This window comes from Camelus dromedarius, chromosome 19 (genome assembly GCF_036321535.1).
Source record: "Camelus dromedarius isolate mCamDro1 chromosome 19, mCamDro1.pat, whole genome shotgun sequence".
Classification (NCBI taxonomy): domain Eukaryota; kingdom Metazoa; phylum Chordata; class Mammalia; order Artiodactyla; family Camelidae; genus Camelus; species Camelus dromedarius.
Window position 1 is genome coordinate 14,136,626 of NC_087454.1, and position 7,793 is coordinate 14,144,418.

The window sequence follows — 7,793 nt, forward strand, 5'->3', positions numbered from 1 at the left end:
GTGTTTGCCCTCTGATGGGGGATGTGCGATAGGCATCAATTCATAAGGCCCAGCAGAACCCAAATCACAGAGCAGGTGTCATAAAACCCTTGGCTACAAATGCTTCCTTTCACCAAGAGTGAACCTAAGGGAAACTATGAACTCTGGATAATGACGGTGTGTTAATGTAGGTTCATCATTTGTAACAAATGTAGCCCTCTGGTGAGCAATGTTGATGGTGGGGAAAGCTGTGCGTATGTGGGGAAGAGCATATATGGGAACTCTCTGTACTTTCTGCTCAATTTTGTTGTGAACTGCTCTAAAATATAAAGTCTATTAAAAAAAAAAAAAAAAAGAAAGCTTCCATGTTCAAAGAGTGGGAAGAATCCACTGCCAGAGCTATGACATTTCTGGTGGACACCACGAAAGCCAGACTCTGAGTATGTGTTCAGGGATGCTCTGGACCCTGAGTCATTAGAAATAAGTTTATAGAAAGGAAAGAAAGAAGGAAAGAAACTCACTTGAAAGTCTTTGTTTCCAATAAACCATCAACCATTGATTTGTAGAAGTTTGCAATTAAAAGTGATGAGAGAGAGAGAGAGAGATGCTGTATTTTCATTATGGTTCCTTTGAGAACATTGGTTTTGGAAGCTTTAATTTTTTTCTTTTCAGTGTAGTACAATAGAGAGGAGGCGTGAAGGTAGAGCAGAGGAGGCAGTCAAAGGTCAAGAGATCTGCAGCGTGACTCCTTCCTGCAAGTCCACAGATCTCCAGTAAAACCTGTCAAGAAAAAAATCATAAAATGCCTGCCTCAAAGTAATCGGAGAACAAGCCAAGTTTTGTGTTCTGAGTGTCTTTGGGTGTAAAGGGACAACTCCCAAGAGTTCAGGAGAGTGAAGGCAAGAGAGAAGCGTGTAAGAGAATATGATTGTCAGAAAAATAAGTTTATTAGCACTGGTCTCTTAGCTATGGTGATGATCAATTTGAGGAATATTGTTACAGCCAGAAAAATCCCTCTGGTGGATATATTATACCCCAAACCGAGGGATTGCTGACCTCAACACCAAAAACAGATGGTGGTTTCTAAACTAGGTTAATAATAGAATCCAGAGTTATCACACAGAAGAACTTCAACTGCTAACCCAGTTTAATCTGAAATGATGCTTAGAAGGTATAATAGTGGCAGACAGGATCGCTCCAGTCAGATGGGAAAGTACTCACAATCTATTAATCTTGGAAGATTATTATAGAAACAGAGAAATCACCTGGGGATTGACTGTCTATTGTTAGAAGATAGATTGAACCATGCTGGGAGGAAGTCACGACATCTGTTAAGTACTTTGAACTTGGCCAGAAAATCACATATCTCTTCTTGGTGACTGACTTCTCCGAGATGGCTTTGATAGGTCTCATTGCTTTTCAACTTATTCAGAATCAGACAAGAAAGAAGGTGGTTAAGATTTTAGTATGAAGCTCAAAGATGCTTTTGGGAGAAACATTATACATGTGTTAACTTTCTCTTCTGCTGGATGTGGAGCAGATCTGGAATATCTTTGTGTTGGATCCGTGGAGCCTGGGAAGGATAATGGGGAAATGCAGGTATTTCAAGGGGCGGATAATTGATCTACACACATTCAGGGCCTCTGATGTGGTGGGGCCGTTGAGGGGTGCAGCTTAGTAGGAGATGACAGCACCGTGATCCCTGTTGATAAGCTGGGCACTGGGGGAGTGAAGGTGACATTGGGGCCACTTGACTTTGAAGGAATGATGTAGACCTGGGGAGAAGTAGCAATATGACTCACACAGACTAAGGATCAGATTGCTCCAAATATGGACTCAGCTGGTTTGGAGAGGAATTGATTATTGAATTTGGATTAAAGCACAACTCAGATGATTCTAGTGTATAACCAAAGCTGGGAACCATTGCTTAGCTGAATCTACGTTTGGGTTCTACATAGGGTTTGTCTGGTGCTTTTATTGTATTGACTTCTATTGAGTTGACCTTGTATTGACGCTCAAGTCCACCTGGGTTCTCCCCTTTCATAATTATTTGTCTTGTCTCCCAACCTGTTGTCTGCTCGGCCTCTGAAACTTGAATTCTCCTATGCAGTCTTCTTGAATATGGCTTTCACAGCAGAAAAGCCCAGTCATGTCTCAAGAGGCATTTTAGTGGAACCTTTGCTTTTCGAGACCAGGACATGATTCTCTGGTTCCATCTTCAGTCTCTGGCTGTGAGACATTAAAAAAGAGAACCTGTAGCCAAGGGCGCTCCTGATATCATAATCCCAAGGTTATAGCGACATGTCCTTAAGGGTCTTACCATCGTCATGGCTCCTTCAGTTCAAGACCCAAGAGCCAGAAGGTATGTGTGTGGCTTCCAAAGCTCTCCTGCTCGGAGCCAGCACTCTGATTATAGAACTTTATAGACCAGAGAACGAGTGGATAAACAGGGTGATCAAAACTCACACTTTGCTTTAGTAAAATGTCCTCCCACTTGAGGCAGTTTTTTGTTTCTGAAATGTCCAGCCTCTGCAGTGGGCCTCCTGAGTGTTGTCTAGACTTCATCATTTCACTACTGAGGGAACAGGAAGGACTGTGGGTGGTGTCCGGACTTCAGGTCAAGGTGAAACTCATAAACCTTCACGGGGCCTCACAGTTACCTCCCCTCCCACTTTGTTTCTGTTATCCTGAGGTGCGAGCTTTCTAATGACAGTTAAAAAAAAAAAAAGAGAGAACTTCCCACATCTCAACAGCTTTGGTTAAAACCTCCAGGAGTCCTGGTCCCTTGCAAGTGAGAGGTTAAAAAAAAAAAAAAAAGTTTAGGCATTGTGAACTCTTCCTTTGAAATTCTCATTTGCCTTTGAACATACTCTTCTGCCTTAAAGAGGAAAGTCACCTGTACTCCCCACAGCCCAGGCTGACTGGGAGGGGTTTTCAGTTCTACAAAGCTCACTTGGTGTTTCATAGGCTTATTTCTTTTTTCTTGAGTATATCTGTGATGTAGAGTGTTGGTTTTCCTGAGCTCAGCTTCTGTGATCTGACACACGACCCCTAGGTTATCAATCTGAAACATAGCTTTAAAACCTGCATAGATTTGGTGGTATTTGGAAAAACAAAAGCAAAAACAAAAACCCAACCCCCGTATAGACTTATAAGTGAAATTATCCTCAGAAGGTATTGAATCTTACATTTGCTAAGTTAGACAGAAATATTGTCTAAAGCAACTTTATTCATTAAATTACTCTTTGTTCATTTTGTGAAGGACCCATACAATTTAACAGAAATTTTCTAGGCTTGCCCTCCTTTGTAGTTACGGGTAGTGGGGCTAATTTTTCAAGAAGCTGGAATGGGGACTGAAAGTAAAATATGGGCTTAGGCTGCCTCGTGAGATTCAGTGAAATCAATAGAAAACTCTTGGATTTGCATTCTTAGCAGTGGAACTAAGGAGGTGTGGACACATATACATTCCCCAGTAATGAAACTTCAGGATGTGCTCCTTAATGGAAGATAATCAACTGCAATGCAAATTTAATGAACTCTGTTTTTGAAAGGCAAACCAAATCCAATATCCCATGGAAAGTTAACCTAGTCCATAATCTAATTTGAAGCTTTAAGCTGTGAGAACAACCCACAGCACTGGCCAAATCTGCCTCTTCTGATGCCTGCAGGAGGTGGCCGTCCTTCTCAGGTTTACTGCCTGTTCCTGCATGTTACACTGTTGGCTAAATGCTGCCACTCTTAATCCTTAACAGGGGTGTTCTCAAACTTACAGTAACCACGCATGAAATGTTAGCCTCCATAAGATTGTTTGGGAAAAAAAATTCATCTGAGCGAATAGTAAAACAAAAAAGGAAGGAAAGCTCCGTTTCAGCCAAACTCAGTTCCAGTTTAATGCAAGCGTCCATCCCTCCACAGAACAGCTCCCCTTCCTCCCTCAGTCAAGCGTTGGGGAGCTTTTCTTACTTTCCTTGAACCACAGAGAATCTGCCCTGGCCCCTCTGTCTCAGAAAACGGGCTACCTGCCCTACTTTCAAAGTGAAACTCCCTTCCCTGATTCGGTGGCCCTTTATCCTTCAAAGTCCCCGGAGGAGGCCCCCTGCAGCACACTCCTCTTTCCAGTGTAAAGCTACTTCCTGTGATGACAGGTGCTCCCCTCCCAGCATGCCTTTTCAGGAGTGGCCGACAGGCCGTGGGTCCAGCACGTTTTCCTGGCTCTTTTGATGAAGCATCCCGGTGCCAGGTGGAGCAGCCAGCCGAGCATGTAGGTCTGGAATGTAGGAGAGTGTGCAGCTGGAGACCTGGGTTTTGATCATTCCCAGGGAGCTATTAGTTGACATCATAGCGGAGGGTAAGATTGTCAGCCGAGGAGATGGAAAATGGAAACAAAATTCCACAGCACCCTGAATCATCTAGAAGATGTGGACAAGCTCCATGGGGCCCGGTGTCCTGCATGTGAGGGAGAGAAGGGGAAAAAGAGAGAGTGAAGTGTAGCAATTGGGAAGGCAGACCATGAAGAGAACACTTAACGGTGCAGAAAAAGGATGTGATGCAATTTTGTGCAGCTTTTCTAAGTTAATGAGGAATACAGGTTATTAAGCCTTTTGAAGAGTATTTTGGAGGCAAACAGAGCCTTCTGTAGAAGTTAATTTATAAAGATTTAGAGACTTGGTACTGAACAGCTACACTTAGAGTAAATGCATATGGGAGAAGGAGATTTAGCAATAACGGCCAGGAGAAAATAAGGGGCTGCCGTAGCGTGGTTGGTGTGATTATGGTTCACAAACCACACATGGTATATACAGTGAGATCTGGACTTGAGATGAGGAGAGACTGTTTCTGAAGCCACATTTATGTTAAGTGTTCTTACCTCCCCGCCCCCTATTTCCTTATCAGAGAATGAATGGGAGACACGTGTTAAAACCCACCTTGTAAACTTTATAGTTCATTTTGTTTAACTAATCATGCACTCTGTAAATGGAATCTGGGTTGCCAGACTCAGCACATACAAATATGGGGTGCCTAGTTGAATTTGAATTTCAGATAAACAATGAATAATCGTTCTAGTGTATATCTGTCCTGTGTATTATCTGATCTGTAGTTTATAGGACAACCCTCATTTGAATCTAATTCCCATTAGAGTGTCCCATTCAGCATTCTCAACACAACCTACTGCTTTCCTCAAAGGAACCCAAGTTAAAGGCCCTCTCGGCCTTGCTGTGGTCCTCCAGACTGGCTGGGAGTCCTCAAGCAGCCCCACTGCATGCTGGTTCTCCAGCTTCGCTATAAAATCTCCATTCCCTTGTACACAGATGCTTGAAGAAACACTCCAGATTCTTGCCTCCCAAACCTGCTGGGTCCTTAATGTGGTTTTCTATTGTTGACCCTTTTCTTCTAGTTATTTTTTCTCTTCCTTCTATCCACTCCTCTACCACATGGCTTTTCAGATGGTCTCTTGCTTTCCAAGACACCCTCCCCTCATCTGTAGGTGTCCTCTGCTTCACATCCCCAGGCAGCCAGCCTTGCCCACCACCGAGTGGTAGCTGATTTTGCAGGTTGTGGCCAAGATAGCACACTGTTCCCCACTTACCCCAATTAGCAAGACCAACAGATCTGATGGAGCCTCCCCAACTATTCAAGCCAAGAATTTCATGCCCCCCGTGGCCACGATGAGGAGGGAAGTACCTCTTACAGAGCACTGTCTCTTTAAGGCTCAGTTCTGCAAGGTTTCCCCAGTGATAGCTGCTCAGACAGGCCCTGGGGGAGTGAGGGGCCAGTTCTCAGCAATCACATGCTGAAGGCAGAGGCACATCTGAGAGTGTTTTTACACTATTTTATTTTATTATGCTAGGATTTGGAGGAGAAGGGCATGGCACAGTTTTCTTAGGAACTCCAGACCTAAGCTCAAAGCCCCCCTCCAAAGAACCCTTTCATATTTATTCACCCTGAAATAAAAAGATTTTAATTTGAGCTGACAATCTCGACATTTCATTAGCACCGAAATCAAGTAAAATCAATTCATGTCTCCAGGATTGCTTGTTACAGAGAAGAAATTTTAAACATGTATAACCGAATAGTGGCAGATGTCACCCAAAGCTTATGCAGAGAAGATGCCTTTCTTTGCGATGGATGGACTTATTCCACGGATCGCCCCGAAACTGCCCTCCCTGGTTACCTCTGTGGGGTTATGTCACTGTTTCTTGTGACCTAGAGTCCTAAGAGTTCTGGTCTTGGTCCTCTGAGGCATTTTTACCCCGCTCAGGTTGGCTGTGATAAATGCTGTGTTTTTTTTCAGCCAGACATTTCTTCTACCAGAGTTCTGCTCAGAGTCGTCTACCAGTTTGATACCTGGGTCTAGCTTCTACGATGGCCCAGGCTGGGTTAGATCTGCACAGGTTTGGGGCCAGCCCCGGGAACCACTCCTAGCTAGTTCGGACGTTACTTACCTGAGCTAACGCCATTCCTGCCGCTTTTCATGGAAACAGCTCAGCCTTATCTGGCAACATCTGAAATGACTCTCTCTTTCTCTCTCCCCTCTGAGCGTGAACACTGTCGGAGATTTTTTTTACTTCATGTGACTGCCCGGTAAACGTCATGAGCGTCATGACTGCATTTATCCATGTGGACAAATGACTTTTGTCATCTTTGGGGCTGAAGCCAAACAAGGCCCTTCTCAGAAACACAGACTTCTGCCACCCTTCATTCCTTCTAGCTCACAGCTGTTTTTACAGCAGCTCTAGAGTGTGGAATTTTGGGAACCAGCCAAATGGTTTGGGTGTGTCTGTGCAGATTCAAAGATCTTTGGGGGAGTAGGGAAAGCAGCAAAAGAAAACAATTTTCCTTCCCTTGGTTTCTAAGCCTTTCTGTCCATCTGCATCGTGCATGTGTGTGTGTGTGTGCGTGTCCTGGGCTAAGTTGTCTTAGACTGTAGGAGGAATAGACCGTATTTTCATATTCTCTGTAATATTGGGTTTCATTTCCTCTCATTCTCTTTATTCTACTGCCAAATCACTGACCTGTCTAACCTTTGCTGCAAGGATAAACTCTGACCTTCATGGAAATTCCACCATCTCAGGAAAGGAAAACTTTAGCTCCAGCCAGGCCTCGAATCTTGCAATGAAGGGAAGCTGAAATGAGGTTTTTATTGGAATGAGGCACTATCAAAGGGTTTACTCAAAATGAGCATCTTAAAGAATTGCTTTTGTTAAAAAATCGTCTCCAGCATTATTTTTTTTTAAATGCATTTCTACGGATGGTTCCTGGTATTAGACTAAAAAAAAAAGTACAGTAATAACAAATTCAATGTTTTCTCATAGTGTACATACAGACCACAAATTCAAATCCTAAAGTTTTATAATAATGACTCTAGTTCTTAAATGTCACCAATATGAAAAGCTACTTCATGAATTATTTAGTCTTTCTCTTCCCTGTCTTCCCATGTTCCTTCACAGTTCTGAAGGGCATTTTCAGTCACTAAATATACTGTGATATTGCTTTCCCAAACTTTTAATTCCATGGACTATAGAGGGCTTATTAAAATGGGCATGATTCCCAGTACTGTAGAAAAAAGTGTTCGGGGGGGGGCAGTATCAAGACATACTATTACACTTATTTGTCTAAGTGTTATTTGATCTCCAGGAAGAATTTACTGTTGGTCTGAGGTCAAAGAGTCTTTAGCCAAGATGAAAGCTGAAACAGAAGACTGCAGTGGTTAGGTTCAGACAGTGGTACAGTTGTCTGTTGTGGGTGCTGGGACCGTGGAACTGTCCTGTGGAAGAGCAGGATGGGGCCATCCTTCCAGATCCAAAGTCTGAGGG